Raw genomic sequence first — 15334 nt, forward strand, 5'->3', positions numbered from 1 at the left:
TCCTTGCGTTAAAACAAACACACTTTAACTGAACCCTTGATTCCTTCCCAGGAAAATCCTTCCGACTAGCTGGTCTACCTCTTGTTATTGCCTCATCTGCATCAACTCTCACCTCCGGTATACAGCCAGATTCCCACCCCTCTGCCATACTAGTTTAAACCCTCTTGAACTACTCGAGCAAACCTTCCACCCAGTACATTGGTCCACTGCCAGTTCAGATGCAACCCGACCTTCTTGTACACGTCCCACCTTCCCCCGAAGGCATCCCAATTATCTACATCTCTGAAGCCCTCCCTTCTACATCAGCTTCACAGCCACGTGTTAAGCTGCACCCGCTCCCTGTTACTCGCATTGCTATCTCGTGGCAATGGTAGTAAACTAGAGAACACGACTCTGCTAATCCTGCTTTGCAGTTTCCATTCTAACTCACTGAAATCGCTTTTTGTATCCTCAATCCTTTTTCTGGCTATATCATTAGTTCCAATATGTCGCATGATTTCCGGCTGTTCGCCCTCCCCTCTACATTTTTGAGGTACACAGCATGGAAACAGAGTCTTCAGTATATCTCATCCAGGCTGATCGCACAGCCAAAATTAAGCAAGTCCCACTTCCCAACGATTGGACCCTATCCCTATAAACCCTTCCTATCGAGAAACTCATCCGGTTAACTTTAAAATCTTCCGAGTTTAATAGCCTCCTCCACTTCTTCTGGTAACTCTTTCCATACACGCACAACCTTCTGAGTGGGAAATGTGCCTCAGGTCCTTTTTCAATTTTAGCCCACTCACCTTAAACCTATGCGCTCGAGTTTTCAATTCGTCCCAGCTTGGGTAAAACACAAAAACACTCAGTTTACGACACTTTCATAAGATCATGTCGCAGCCGTTACACTGCACGTTTAATTGTCCAGACTTCTTCCACCTCGCCCTACTGTCCAAACATTAACGACATCCTTGTCCTTATTTTGTCACGTGTCTTTCTCTTGTCGTTTTCAAGATGTCAATTACATTGGACAACAACGAGCTATTGGAAACAAAAAGGTGAAACGTAGAATAGCTTTAAATTTTAATGCTGGTTGCCCCTGAGCCGCAACAAGGCCGGCTGAGGCTTGTTTCTCTCGTGGAGTGGTCGTCACGTTCACCTAACTCGCCGAAGATCCCCAGGTGGAAACTGGGCAGAAACTGCTTTGTTCTTCAACTGCAGCCTTTTCCATGGACAAGAACAGAGCTTCCTTGCTTGCTTTCCCATCTTGAAATCTGCCTTCAAATTTGCTTCAACCAATCTGGTCTTGTAGTGAAATGTAATGCAATTCCATTTAATTAGTGTGCAAAGCATTGTAAAGGTTTTCTCCAACCTGGGTCTGATCATATGCCATTCTGTTTGAGAGTGTAGTTATCGCGTTCTCATCTTTTCACGAAAAGCAGTACCGCATTTGCATTCCTTGCTCAGGCCCGGTTCAAGGACAGGGAAAAAGCTGATGCGCTGGTGTCACAGCGCACCACGAATTCCTGAACTAGTCTGTCTGTCAAACGTACTCAAAAGTCGTCTCTGCACGGCCTCATTTGGAAGCTGTCTGTCATTATTCAACGTGCGAGAATTGGCACCAGAGATCCTGAATGATGTTTTGGAGCAGTTCGCACGTTAGTGGCTCATTCAATCAGCAACAGCAATGAAAGAAATTACACTCTCAGAGGAACATTTTGACATGTGCTTTCATAGCGTCGCTAGTATTAAGGTAAGCTCCGAGATCTAAGCCATGTTGGAACTGAAACGGTAGAATTGGCAGAGAGGCTACAGAATGATATCGCATACTTTTGGTTTTCTTTAAATCACTGACGAGCAAGAAAATGTAAACAGAGAGAGCGAGTGGGGAAGTGAGGCAGTTGCAGCTCTGGTGAAACTCCTTCTTTGTGAGTCACTCAGCAACAAGAGGCGTGAAGGTGACTCATGCGTGAGAGCTCTTCACATCAAGAACAAAAAAGCACTCAAGGGCAGTTAGCACCTCTTCCGGAGTGGGGGTGGGGTGAGTAGAAACTTCTGTTACTATGTTCAGAAACTGCCTTTTAGATTGACGTGAACAGAAACTGCATTTCTAATAAGCACCATGGAACTTAGCAAAATTATTGAGTCGCTTCTCGTCGATTCCCACACAGGTTTCCAACTCAGTTGGTATCCATGTAGTTCATGTCCAGGTGTGAACATCTCTGCAGCCAATTGCACGGTTAAGGTAAAAGACAAGGAAAGTGGCATCTCGAACTGGCCCCGAGGTCAGAGCATCCTCACAATGTGATCTGTCGTTCTCGGATTGTAATGCTACCTCCGGTTTTAGGGTGAAGAACTTACGTTCAGACTCTTATCCTGCAAAACAGACACAGTGACTGAAACAATGCTGCACGGTATGATGTGGAACACGGCCTGCTCAGCTTTGTGCATTTTCCCTGTAGTCCGGTGTGTTTAGTGTTCCGTGTAAACGTGAAAGTTGTCCTGTTTCGAGCAACGGGTGAAATCATTTAGCAAAGCAAGAATCGAAATTGCAGTAATGTCAAGCAGCTCATGGTTATTTGACCAAATCATAACTGAACATATATTCTCACGCAGTCACAGATACATTTGTAGCTGAGAAGAACTGAGAAGATAGACTCAGCTTACCATTGATTTTTGTCTGGATTGATGGGCTTTCATGATCTGCTCAGAAATTGAAATTGTAGCCAGGCACATCCCAGCAGCTGTGCGAGTCGGAGAGGGACCATGGAACCCTTTTCATGTGACTTTGCATCTGTTGTTATGCAGGAGCACAATTAGAAATACAAGAAAAAATCAGGCACGGCCGTCTGGTAGTCGGGTCGAGCGGTCTTAGGTGCTGTATTCACGATCCCGTCATGAATGGGGCATGGGTTGAAATCCCGTACCATTTGGGCTGATCAACTCCAACAGCTTCTTAAAATGCTGTTTTGATCCCCCCTTTATTGATGTTCAATACAAAAGAAACCTGGGTTTGCTTCCCGCGGAATTAACTGTGGTGTGGGAGAGTGCCGAATTTCTCAAAATGTCTGTGCTGTCGTGATGGGATTCGCCTCCCGCTTGGAAATCGCACGAAGCACTACTGTTCCTTTATGTTCCGTGCAGGTTGAGGTTTTACTGGAACGGAATGGAGACTGTTATTTCATCGCTGTTGTGAAACAAAGTCCTGCAGTGACTCGACTCGTCGTTATTTGGTTTTCTGGCCAATGGGAAAACCTTCCAATGAATTTCGATGTCATATGTCATTGAATGTCTCCCATTTCCATAATTTCCGTTCTGGAGACATCAGAAGGAAAAAAAAATCTAATGGAGACTGTGATTGGTGAAATTCACTTTTTTATGGCCCATTCTTATTATGTTCTTTCTTTCTCTTTTTTCAACAGTTTCTGGGAAGTGGTGGTGCACTAAGACTGCAGTATGTTTGAAAGAGTAGTTTGGAACTGCGCTGTTGTTAGTTGTGAGATTACTTTATGCCTCATGACCTCGGACTGTCCCACATTTAACTTTCATGCTTTGCTGTGTCTGAAAATGCATTAGGTATGCCAGTTTTGTTTGTGTTCCATGTTAAATGCTTTTTGTTTTGTGATTCGCTCAATACATTACGAATTAACAGGCTTTCTGAGGTAACTTCCAGCAGCAAAAATTCTTAACTGAGGATCTGGTAAAATTTCATGGAGTCTGGTCAGTCAGAGCAAAAGTAAGGAAGTCGTTTGTTTCTGCAGTGTTTCACAATACTACCTTTCCCGTGAGCAGTCGAACAGACTAAATGATTGTGCCACAGACTGCCACGGCAAGCTCCACTAAAATGTAATCCTTTAAAGCCAGTGTAAGCAACACAACGTTATTGGGGTACACCGCGTGGAAACAGATGCTTCGGTATATCTCGTCCATGCTCACCACATAGCCAACATTAAACAAGTCCCAATTCCCAGCATTTGGCCTCAGGATGTCAATTACGCTGAACATTAACGAGCTTTTGGAAACAGAAAGGTGAAACGTAGAATAGCTTCAACTACCATTGCTGGACACCACTGAGCGGCTGCAGGAGTGGATGCGGCTTGTTTCTGTAGTGTATTGGTCATCACGTTCGCCTCACACGCGAAAGGCCCCCAGTTCGAAACTGGGCAGAATCTGTTTTGTTCTTCAACTGTAGCACTTTATATGGACAAAATTGGAGCTTTCTTGCTTGCTTTCTCATCTGCAAACCTGCCTTCGAATTTGCTTTCGTCGTGAAATGTAATGTAATGTAATTCCATTTAATTAGTGTGCAAAGCATTGTAAAGGTTTTCTCCAAACTGGGTCTGATCATATGCCATTCTGTTTGAGAGTGCAGTTACCGCGTTCTGATCCCTTCCACGAAAAGCAGTACCACATTTGCATTCCTTGCGCAGGCGGCCCCGTTCAAAGACAGGGAAGAAGCTGATGCCACAGTGCACCATGGATTCCTGAACTAGTCTGTCTGTCAAATGTACACCAAAGTCGTCTCTGAAAGACCTCATTTGGAAACTGTCTGTCGTTATTCAACGTGCGAGAATTGGCACCAGAGGTCTTGAATAATGTTTTGGAGCAGTTCGCATGTTAGTGGCTCATTCGATCAGCAACAGCAAGGAATGAAACTACACTCTCAGAAGAAACTCTGGACCTGTGCTTTCATAACGTCGCTAGTATTAAGGTGCACCCCGAGATCTAAGCCATGTTGGAACTGAAACGGAGGAATCAACAGAGACGCTACAGAATAACATCGCATCCTTTTGGTTTTCTTTAAATCACTGACGAGCAGGAAAATTTAAACGGGGAGGTCGAGTGGGAAAGTGAGGCAGTTGCAGCTCTGGTGAAACTCCTTCTTTGTGAGTCACTCAACAAGAAGAGACGTGAAGGTGACTCAGGCGTGAGAGCTCTTCACATCGAGAACAAAAAGCACTCAAGTGCTGTTAGCACCTCTCCCAGATGGGGGTGGGGTGAGTAGTAACTTCTGTATCATGTGGTATCCATGTGGCTCATGTCCAGGTGTGAACATCTCTGCCGCAAGTTGTACGGTTAAGGTAAAAGGCAAGGAAAGTGGCATCTCGAACTAGCCCCGAGGTCAGAGCATTCTCACAATGTGATCTGTCATTCTCGGATTGTAATGCTACCTCCGGTTTTAGGGTGGAGAACATTCTTTGGGACTCTTATCCTACAAAACGGACACAGTGACTGCAACTATACTGCACGGTATGATGTGGAACACGGCCTGCTCAGCTTTGTGCATTTTCCCTGTAGTCCGGTGTGTTTCATATTCCGTGTAAACGTGAAAGTTGTCCTGTTTCGAGCAATGGGTGAAATCATTTTGCAAAGCAAAACACAAAATTGCAGTAATGTCAAGAATCGAAATGGCTCATGGTTATTTGACCAAATCATAACCGAACATATATTCTCACGCAGTCACAGATACATTTGTAGCTGAGAAGAACTGAGAAGATAGCCTCAGCTTACCATTGATTTTTATCCGGATTGATGGGCTATCATTATCTGCTTCAAAATTGATGTTGTAGCCGGGCACATCTCAGCAGCTGTGCGAGTCGGAGAGGGATCATGGAATCCTTTTCATTTGATTTTGTTGTTATGCAGGAGCACCTTCTGGGATGCCAGAAAAGTGAGCTCGAGCCGTCTAAGGCGTTCGGTTCAGGTTCCCATTTCGACAGGGGCGTGGTTTCTAGTCCCACTGCTGCAATTTCTGCTGATCAACTCCAACAGCTAGTTGAAATGCTGAATTGATCCCTGCTATATTGGTGTTCGAAGCAAGCAAAAAATGTGTTTGCTTCCGTGGAATTAACTGTGGTGTGGGAGAGTACCGAATTTCTCAAAATGTCTGTGCTGTTGCGATGGTGCGCTAAGGCTGCAGTATGTTTGGAAGAATAGTTTGGAATTGCCCTGCTATTCGTTGTGCGATTACATTATAACTCATGCCCTCGGACTGTCTCACATTTAGCATCTAGAACAGACAGCACTCAGGTACAGTTAGCACCTCTTGACGTCTTCTGGGTTGTGGGGGCGAGATAGGCGTAATCACCTTTTGAAATCTGTTAATATACTCTGAAAGTGCCTTTTAGATTGACGTGAACAGAAACTGCATCTCTAATAAGGACGAGAGACTTTCCTAAACTTTCTGAGACGATTCCCATCGATTCCCACACTGCTTTCCACCTCAGCTGGCCGCCGTGTGGCTCATGTCCAGGTGTAGACATCTCTGTAGCAAGCTGCATGGTTAATGTCAAAGACAAGGAAAACGCCAACTCGTACTGGCACCGAGGTGTGTGCTTCCTCACAATTTGATCTGTCCTTCTCGGATAGTAATGCTACCTCACTTTTCAGGTCGAGAGCATTCTTTGGGATGTTTAATCTTCAAAACAGACTTCGAAACCATAAGTATGCTGCACGGTCTGTTCGGCTTTGTGCATTTTCCCTGTAGTCCGGTGTGTTTCATGTTCCGTGTAAACATGAAAAGTGTTCGGTTTCGAGCAACGGGTGCAATCACTTACCAAGGCAAGAATCGAAATCCCAGTCATGTCACACAGCTCCTGGTTTCTTTGTTGAATCAGAATCGAATTTCCATTCTCTCACACAGACCTTAGATTTTTTGGCTAAAATGAGTCTCAGAAAGTAGATCAGCTTCCCATCGGTTTTTTATCTGCTGCAAAATTGATATTGTAGCTGGGCAGATCCCAGCAGCAGTGCGAACAAGGCAGGGATCTGGAACTCTTTCCCTGGGACTGTGATTCTGTTGTTTTGTACGCGCACCATTGAAAGTGTAAGAAAATTCCCATTTGTGGTGGCTTGTCTTGTGGCCGATTGGTCGGAGGTGCTGTGTTGCGTTTACATTTCTAATGAGGGCTATGTTCGAATCTCACCATGTGTGTGCTTTGCTGGTTTTACTGCAGCATGTTAATGGTCAGTGTTTAAATTCCAACACGACCAGCTTAATTTGCTTATAACAAATGTATCTCTGATTTGAGAGAATGCACCCTCTCCAATGTGCCAGTTCCCATGCTGTAGTGATCACATTCGCCTCCCACACGTAAAGTCCAGACCTCAAGCGGTTCCACTGCTGCATCATGTTCCGGCCAAGTTGTGTTGTTCGCTATTTCCACTGAAATAGAACGGAGATTGGGATTTCATCGCTGGTATGAAACAAAATCCTGCAGTGACTTTACTTATTATTTGATGTTCTAGTGAATGGAAAAATAATTCCAGTTAATTGCAATGTCCTATGGTCTTAAATTTCTCTAATTTCCTTCACTTCTGTCCTGGAATCGTGAGCTGCAAACACTGCAGCATTGTTGATCGGATGAGCAAACTAATGTAATCGAGACTGTGTTTAGGAATCTTCAACTTTCATGGCTCGTTCATGTTCGGTTCTTTGTTTTCCCTCATTTCAGAGTTTTTCGGGAGGTGGCGGTGCACTAAGTTTCCAATATATGTTGGGAGCGCAGTTAGGAATTGTTCTGCTGAAGGATCTGGGAACCTTTTATGGCTGATTGCCCCGGACTAACCCCAGAACAGTACTTATGCTTCGAAATCTCCGTAAATGCATTTTAAACAAACTCCCATTTCCCAGCATTCGGCCCCTATCCCACTAAACCCTTCCTATCCAGAAACTCATCCGGTTGCCTTTGAAATCTTCTGAGTGTACGAGCCTCCTCCACTTCCTCTGGTCGCTGATTCTATCCCGCACAACCTTCTGCTTGGGAAAGGTGCCTCAATCCCTTTTATATTTTACCCGTCTCACCTTACACCTATGCTCTCAACCTTTTCAACTCACTCCATATTACCGAAAACAAAAACTTAAATATTCCACTGACAAACCTTCCTTAAGGTCATGCCCACGTTCAGACTTGCTCTACATTCCAAACTGTGCACCCTTGACAGCATCCTGGCCTATTTTTTTGAGCAATTTCACATAATTTTCTTAATTTTTTAATGATGCCAGTTACGCTGTAGAATGACCAACTCCTGGAGACAGAAAGGTGAAATGTTGAATGGCTGTACATTTTAGTGCTGGCCGACTCTGGACACCAGCTGCTGGCGGAGATGCTGCCTGTACTGTAGTGGCTGTTGGAGTCACCTCACTTCAAAACTCCACACTTCAAAATCCGGCAAGAATATCCTTATTCCCGATGGCAGCCTTATAGGCTGACGTGAGCAGAGCTTTCTAACTTGCTGTTCACATCAGCAAACCTGGCTTTGAATTTGCTCGCTCATACATGCTCGAGTGGTGAAAAGGAATACAATCCCATTTCATTACTGTGTGAAACATTGTTTCGGTTTTCTCCAACCTGGTTCTGAATATGCACAGATGTGTACAGCACTGATAGCCATTCTGTTTCAGAGTAGGGTCACCGTGGTCTGATCCTTCCACTAAATGTAGCACCACTTTTGCTTTCCTTGGGCAGGCGGCCTGGTTCAAAGCCAAGGAGCAAAGGTTCCCAACAAAAATCCTCAGCTGAGGACCTGGGCATGTTTCATGGGGAATGGTCAGTGGGGGAAACATTATGGAAGTCCTCGGTTCTGCAGTGTTTCTAAACTGTAAATTCAAGAGCGATTGGATTTTAGTATTCAGAGGCATAATTTAAATTGATTGTTAAAATCGGAATTGTTTGCAAATAGCAACTTTCTCAGGTTTGTTTCACAGCCAAACTTTACATCTGTCCAATTTTCCAGTACACCCTGAGATTGCGAGCTGATCATCACAGGTATTTGTCAGCGCTCAGTTCCGAACAGCATTCACTCTCATTTAAAGGTGGAGGGCACGTCTTCAACTTCATAACACTGTTCTCAACACAAAATCCTGCAGCTTCTAATCTTGCGGACAGGGGTTGGATTGCAACCGTTACCGTATTAAAAGTAAAGATTTTCACACAGGAAGCGCCATTCATGGGGGGTGGGGGGATAGTTTCTGTAAGCTGTGTCCCAGGGCTGTGCTGGGAGCTGCAGTGGCCACTTTATGTTGACAGAGGGGGTCTGGAGAGAAAATTGTGTTTGTCCCTATGTTACAGGATCATCAATGGTTTGGGCTGCAAATCAAGCTTGCCATGGATTTTCCGGTTTAAGTAGAGGTAGGGTGGTATTCCCATAGTCTGTTCTGGAACAACCAAAGCTCCATACCTGGATGGTGTCAAACTACCAACCATTATCTTGCAGCCCGCTGCTGCCTATTTGAGCCACACAGCCTGTCACCAACCAGGCGCGCCGATTTCCCTACAGCAAGAACGTTAGTGGGGATCTGAAGGTCGATGGAACAGCTGGAGCTCTCACTGTTTTCAGAGTCTGCACCAATTTTCCTGCTTTCATCACCGAGAGTGTCAGAGAGCTTGCGGGGTCTGCAAACACCCAGAGGGAAAGGAACCATCACAAACTGGAAGATACCCAGACCCTTCAATGTGACTGCCTGAGCTACATCACTATGACTCTGGTACTGGGATAATTCAAGCCCACGGCTTGACAGAATTGGAAATTAAATACAGTACTTCAGGTTGTTCAGTCCAAATGTACAAAATTAAGATACAGTGGGTATTGAGTCCCTTCCATATAACCACTTCATCAAATCCTCCCTGTCAATCTATCCAAAATCTTAATATTTTTATCTCATCATCCATATTTCTAGCTAATGTGAACAATTTTTTTCTTCCTGATCTACATCAACTATAAGCCAATAAGCTCTGTCGCATCTCGTTTCAACTGCAATTGCTCTATCGCATCATAAATCACTCCTGAAACTGTCTGGTAAACGAATGAGCCTATCCGCTCTCAGGATGCTTCCATCCAGCACAATGTGTGATAATCTCTGTTGTGAGTATGTTGATAACCCTCGGCCAGGGGGAAGGATAATGTGAGTTTCTGAAATAAAAGAGAGGTTACTGGTGGAACCCAATAGGATTGGCAAATTTTGGGAGAGAGAAATAATGTTCATGTTTAGAGACAATTTCTTACTTTATTTCGATTATTCTTTTCTCTCTGCCCTAATAGTGATGTTTCTTGGAAGCTTCTTTCTTTGAGGGTTGCAAGGAAGGTTATACACACAAAAACATCAAACAAAGGGAATTATTTGTCTGTCTGCTATCTCACCTGGACTGACACTGCCTTTATTAAACTTGTTTGAATATTTGAATAAGATTCACAGACAGGAAACTCCGAATAAACATTTATTCAAAATCTGACACGATCAATTGATTCATCAGAAATAGGAAATAATTGGCGTTTGAGTGTTGCATCCTCAGTCATTACTAATCAGTGCATACACTTTCTCCATCATATCCTCCCTGACGATCTTTACCAAAGTCTTAGTTGATTGTTGTTGTGTCCCATACCTGGGGGGAGGTGTGTTCCAGGTAGAGGAAGTTGGGAGCTGACAGGAAGAACTAGTATGGGGAGTAGATGGGGTTTGAGTGATAGACTCTGGGATTATTTGAACCTAGCACAGTCAGCCATTTCCCTCACGCCATACGGGCTGACCTGGGGAGTACAGACCTGTTACCGTCTCTGTCTGACTGTGACAGACTGTGGGCTGGAGGTCACTTGTTCCCTTTTTGCCTTTTCTATCTCTCTCTCTTTCAGTCTCTCTTTCTCTTCTCTCTCTCTCCCTCTTTTGTTTTCACTCTCACAGTCTCATTCTTCTGCTCTCTCTTCTCCACCTCTTCTTCACCTCTCTTATCCTCCTCTCCTCTTCTCCCTCTCTCCACACTTCTCTCTTGTCTCTCCCATCTCTCTTCTCTCTCCCCTCTCTCTTCCCTCACTCTTCTGTCTCCCCTCTCTCCTCTCTCTACCCCCACTCCCTCTTCATCTCTCTCTCTCTTCTTGTGGTCGCACGGTGACTCAGTGGTTACCACTGCTGCCTCACAGTGCCAGGGACACTGTTCAAATCCTGCCCAAGGCGACTGTCTGTGTGAAGTGTGCACATTCTCCCCAGTGTCTGCTTGGGTTTCCTCACCCGGCACAATGGTGTGTAAGTCACGGTGGACTGGTCATGGGGGAGTTGCCCATAGGGTTAGGTGAACTGGTCAGGTGGAGAAAGGACTGGGTGGGTTACTCTCCTACCTATCTTCCCACCCATCTCTTTCCCCCGGTCTCCTACTCCCCCCTCCTCTGCCACCCTGCCCTCACCCTTCTTCCCAATTCTCTCCTCACTTTCTTCCCCCACTTTCACCGTCCCACCCATCTGCATTTCTGTCTTTCACTCAATCTCCTCCTCCTCACCTCCAACCGCTCTGTCCTCCCGAACTCTCCTCACCACCCCTTTCTGCTCCCACCCCTCTTGCTGTCCAATCCCTCTCTCCACGCCACCATCTCCTCCCCCTCACCTCTTCTCTCCCCGCTAATATCCCCCTGCTCTCCTCCTCCTCGCTCCCATACCTCACCCACTCTCCTCCTCCCCCTCTCTGACACATTGCTTTGCCTTGCTGTCTCATCCTCTCACTCATCCACCCCTCTCTCTCTTTCACCCCTCTTTTCCACCCTCCTCCCCCTCTCCATCCTTCCCATCTCCTCCCCTCTCTCTCCTCCCCCTCTCCATCCTCCCCCTAACCTCTCCTCCCCCTCTGCTCCCACTCTCTCTCCTTCCCTCTCTCCCGTCTCTCTCCGCTCCATCACTCTCACACCCTCTCTCCTCCCCCACACTCTCCCCTCCCCTCTCTCCTCTCCCCTCTCTCCTCATCTCCTCCCCTCCTCCTCCTTCTCTCCTCTCCCTTCTTCCCTCTTCCCTCACTCCTCTCCCCTCTCCTCTCACTCCTCACTACTCTCTCCTCTCACTGCTCACCACTGTATCCTCTCCCTGCTCTCCCTCCCTTCTCTCATCTCTCCTCTCCCCTCTCTCCTCTCCACTTCTATTGTCCCCCTCCCCTCTCTCCTCATCCCCTTTCCCCTCTCCTCCTCTCCCCTCTCGTCTCACTCCTCTCTGCTCTCTCCTCTCATTCCTCATCATGGTCTCCTCTCCCCTCTCCCCCTCTGCTCTCTGCTCCCTCCTCTCTCCTCTCCTCTCTCCTCACTGTTCTCTCCTCTCCCCTCTTCTATCTCTTCCATCTCCTCTCTCCTCTTCCCCTCTCCTCTACCCTCTCTTCTCTCCCCTCTCACCTTTCCCCTCTGCTCTACTTTCTCCCCCTCCTGCTCACCTCTCCACTCTGCCCTCTCCACTCTGTCCTCTCCCCTCTCCCCCTCCTCTCACTCGTCGCTACTCACTCCTCTCACTCCTCGCCACTGTCTCCTTTCCACTCTCTTCTCTCCCCTCTCTCCTCTCCCCTCTTCCTTCTCTCCTCTTTCCTCTCTCCTCCTCATCACACCTCTCCTCTTTCCCCCTCCTGCTCACCTCTCCACTCTCTCTTCTCCCCTTTTTTCTCCTCCCCTCTCACCCTCTTCCTCCCTCTCTCCTCTCCCTTCTTCACTCTTCCCTCTCCTCTCACTCCTCACCACTGTCTCCTCTCCCCTCTCCCCTATCCTCATTCGCTCTCTCCTCACACCCTCTTGTCTCCCCTTCTCTTCTTCCACCTTCTCCTTTCTTTACCTCCCCTCCTCTCCTCTCATCCGTTCCGCCCTCTCCTCCCCTATTCTGCACACCCACTTCTTCCCCTGTCCCGTCCCCATCTTTTGAACCCCATCTCCCAAACTCTTTCCTTACCGCCTATGTTCTCCCCTCGTATCCTCTCCTCCCACCTGTCCTCTCCTCTACTCTCCCATCTCTCCTGCCCTCTCCTCCCCAGCTCTCCTCCCTGTCTTTGCTTCCCTTCCCTCCTCACCTTCCCCCTCCTTGCCACACTTCCGCCTCTCCTCCCCCACTGTCTCCTCATCCTCACCTCCTACCGTCCTCCGCTCCTCCTCATTTTCACCTCTCTCCTCCCCAATCCTCCACACATCCTCCACCCCTCATGTCCGTCTCTCCTCCACCTCCCAACCCCTTCGCGAACCCCTCTCTCTCCTACTCCACCCTAAAGTCCCCCTCGCCTCACAAACCAAAACTTCCCCTACGTCCTCGCTTCCTCCCCTCTCTCCTCCCCTCTCTCCTTCCCCCTCTCCTCCCCATCACTCGTCCCCCCACTTCATTCGCTGTCTCCTCCCCATCCTCCACCTTCTTCCTGTTCCCCACCTCTACTGCTCTCCTTCATTCCTCTCCTTCTCTTCTACAATCCCCTCCCCTACACCCTCCACCCCTCTACTCCTCTTCACGCCATTCACCCCTCACTCCTCACTCCCTGTCCACCTGTTCCCTCTCCTACCCAACTCCTCCTGCCCTCTCCTTCCATCTCTCCTCCTAATCTCGCCCACCAATCCCAGCTCTCTCCTACAGCCCTCTCTCCACCCCTTCATTCCTCTGTCCTGCCTCTTTCCCCAATCCCCTTATGTCAGCACCTCCCCACCTCCACCCTCTCTTCTTCCCCTCTCTCGCCACCTCTCCCTCCCATTCCCTCCCCATCGCTCACATTGGCCGATGAGGCATACAAAGTGGTCAAAAACAGCATGAAGCTGGAAGATTGGGAAAGCGTAAAAGATCAGAAGAAAGCCACAAAAATAATGATAAATAACCGTAGGAAAGAACAGGAGAGAAAAGATGTATCATAGAATTGAAAGACAGATAGCAGAAGTTTCTATGAAATCTTTAAATGAAAAAGAGTGTCTAAGGTAAATGTTGATCCTTCAGAGGATGAGGAGGGGCATTTACTTGTGGGATGTGATGAAGTGGCTTAGACATTAACAGGTATTTTGCATCGGTCTTCACAGTGGAGGGCACTAATACCACGCCAGAGATTGCCAAAGAGTTGGAGTCGGTGAGGACCTGGAAACAAACATGATTACGGAATGCTAGTGTTGGGCAAGCCCATGGAGCTAAGGATATGTAAGTCTCCTGTCCTGGTGTAATGCACCCCAGCGTGCCAAAAGAGACAGCGGGGGATAGAGCATGTGCACTGTCAGTAATCTTCCTAATTTGCCAGACTCTGAGGCTCTTCAGCAGATTGGAATACAGTGGCGCCACTGTTTAAAAAATAAGATAGACAAAAGATGGGGAAGTATAGATCAGTTAGCGTAATATCTGTAGTGGGGAAAATGCTTGAGTCTCTTATCAAGGAAGAAAGAGCAAGCACTGTTGGATCCCCAAGTGAATACCTTCCCTCACATGGAACAGCTGAACGACTTCTCCCCCATGTGAAAAGAGTGAAGTTAAATAAAGATCATTGAATTTAAGACCTTTACAGATTTTTTTTTCCCACACTCAGGGGAAAGGTCTCTTCTCAGTGTAAAGCCACTGGGGTGGCATTAAGCTGGATGACAAAAGAAATCTGTTCACACAGAATGTCTTTGTCAATGAGTCTCCAGTAGGTCTGTGAATTTTCAATCCTTCTCACAATCCAGATATTTCCATGGTGCTGATCACCTCACATATCTCCAGGTTGGATGATCTGGTGAATCCTTTCCCATAAACAAAACATATTTATGGCTTCTCTGTCTGTGAATGTTTATAGATTGTTAACTGGATAATGTTAAATAATTTCTGCAGTCAGTTCACTGGAACACTCATATTCCTATATGTGTGTGTGTGTGTGTGTGTGTGTGTGTGTGTGTGTGTGTGTGTGTGTGTGTGTGTGTGTGTGTGTGTGTGTGTGTGTGTGTGTGTGTGTGTGTGTGTCGGTGCTTGACCACACACAATGTTGTTTGAAACCTTTGCTCACTGACAAACAAGATAATCATGTTCCCTTTATGGCAAAATGAATTTAGTGACTCTGTTGGATCTTTATATCATGTTTGATTTGTCTCACTTCTTGCGAGAGGTGCAAGTGGAGTTCAATGCAGCTAAATGTGAGGAGATGCACTTTGGAAAGAATAACAGGAAGGCAGCATATTGGGTTAATGGAAAGATTCTTGGGAGTGTGGATGTGCAGACGGATCTTGGAGTCCATGTACACAGATCCCTGAAAGTTGCCACCCAGGTGGATAGTGCTGTAAAGGCGGCATCTGGTGTGTTAGGTTTCATTGGGAGAGGGATTGAGTTCTGGAACCACAATATCATACTGCAACTATACAAAATGCTGGTGCGGCCACAGTTGGAATATTGTGTACAGCTCTGGTCGCCCCATTAGAAAAAGAAAGTGGAAGCATTGGAAAAGGTGCAGAGGAGATTTATCAGGATGGTGCCTGGTCTGGAGGGAAGGCCTTACGAGAAAGGCTGAGAGACTTGGATCTGTTCTCATTGGAAAGAAGACGGCTAAGGGGGGACTTGATGGAGACATATAAGATAATCAGAGGATTAGATAAGGTGGACAGTGAAAGTCTTTTCCCTAGGATGATGTCGTCAGCT

At 46.7% G+C, this 15334-nt stretch overlaps 1 long non-coding RNA gene and 1 other non-coding gene across 2 annotated transcripts in view; both read left to right on the forward strand.

The window, feature by feature from the left end:
* Window positions 1-15334, forward strand: part of LOC132822431 (uncharacterized) — a 569944-nt gene that overhangs the window by 507563 nt on the left and 47047 nt on the right. The gene's annotated exons all lie outside the window — the stretch shown is intronic.
* trnav-cac (transfer RNA valine (anticodon CAC)) lies at window positions 4082-4154 on the forward strand. Its single transcript has one exon. It is a non-coding gene; the product is annotated as a tRNA-Val (tRNA).

The sequence above is a fragment of the Hemiscyllium ocellatum genome, chromosome 14 (assembly GCF_020745735.1).
Source record: "Hemiscyllium ocellatum isolate sHemOce1 chromosome 14, sHemOce1.pat.X.cur, whole genome shotgun sequence".
Lineage (NCBI taxonomy): Eukaryota > Metazoa > Chordata > Chondrichthyes > Orectolobiformes > Hemiscylliidae > Hemiscyllium > Hemiscyllium ocellatum.